Here is a 1,433-nt window from a genome sequence, read left to right on the forward strand (position 1 = left end):
TAAAACACCAATGAAAGAAATTCAAGATGACAAACAAATGGAAAGGTATTCCATGCTCATGGATTGAAAGAACAAATATTGTTAAAATGTTCATACTACCCAAGGCAATTTACAGATTTAATGCAATCCCTATCAAAATGCCAACAGCATTTTTCACAGAACTAGAACAAATAGTCCTAAAATTTGTATGGAACCACAAAAGTCCCTAAATAGTGAAAGCAATCTTGAAAAAGAAAAACAAAGCTGGAGGTATCACATAATTCCAGATTTCATGTGATATTACAGAGCAGTTATAATTAAAACAGTACGGTACTGGCACAAAAATAGACACATAGAAAAATGAAACACAATAGAAAACCCAGAAATAAACCCACAATTACATGGTCAATTCATCTTCAAGAAAGGACGCAAGAATATGCAATGGGAAAAAGACATCTCTTCAAAAAACAGTGTTGGGAAAACTGGACAGCTACATGCAAAAGAATGAGATTGGGCCAATTTCTTACACCATACACAAAAATAAACTCAAAATGGATTAAAGACCTAAATGTCATACCTGAAACCATAAAAATCCTAGAAAAGAACACAGGAAGTACTTTCTCTGACATAGGCCATTGCAACATGTCTAGATATGTCTAGAGGTAAGGCAACAATAAACTATTGGGACTACATCAAAATAAAAAGCTTCTGCAATACTTACCTGGCAGGGGAGATACCATGATCACGAAGGTGGTTTTCCCAGGGCGAGGCTTATCCATTGCACTCCGGATGTGCTGACCCCTGCGATTTCCCCAAATGTGGGAAACTCGACTGCATAATTTGTAGTAGTGGGGGACTGCGTTCGTGCTTTCCCCTGGCAAAAAAAAAAAAAAAAAAAAAAAAGGAAAAAAAAAGCTTCTGCACAGGGAAGGACACCATCAACAAACTATAAGGCAACTTACTGAATGGGAGAAGATATTTGCCAATGACATATCCAATAAAGGGTTAGTAACCAAAATATTTGAAGAACTTACAAAACTCAATACCCCAAAACCAAATAATCCAATTTAAAAATGGGCAGAAGACATGAAAAGACATTTCTCTGAAGAAGACATCTATATGGCCAACAGACACATGAAAAGATGCTCAACATCACTCATTCTCAGGGATATACAAATTAAAGGTACAATGAGATATCACCTCACACCTGTCAGAATGGCTAAAATCAAAAACAGGAAACAACAAGTGTTTGTTGACAAGGATGTGGAGAAGAAGGAACCCTTTTGCACTGTTGGTGGGAATGCAAACTGGTGCAGCCACTCTGGGAAACAGTATGGAGTTTCCTCAGAAAGTTAAAAATAGAACTACCCTATGATCCAGGAATCACACTACTGGGTATTTACCCCCAAAATACAAAAACTCTAATTCAAAGGGATACATGCTCCCGTATGTTT

The 1,433-nt window shown here is 37.0% G+C and overlaps 1 non-coding gene across 1 annotated transcript; it reads left to right on the forward strand.

Annotated features, from left to right (window-relative positions):
* Positions 1 to 692: 692 nt before the first annotated feature.
* On the forward strand, positions 693 to 856 carry LOC128777535 (U1 spliceosomal RNA). The gene has a single exon (XR_008422779.1). It is a non-coding gene; the product is annotated as a U1 spliceosomal RNA (small nuclear RNA).
* Positions 857 to 1,433: the final 577 nt, after the last annotated feature.

Source organism: Panthera pardus, unplaced genomic scaffold (genome assembly GCF_024362965.1).
Source record: "Panthera pardus isolate Hobbes unplaced genomic scaffold, ASM2436296v1 HiC_scaffold_16, whole genome shotgun sequence".
Taxonomy (NCBI): Eukaryota; Metazoa; Chordata; class Mammalia; order Carnivora; family Felidae; genus Panthera; species Panthera pardus.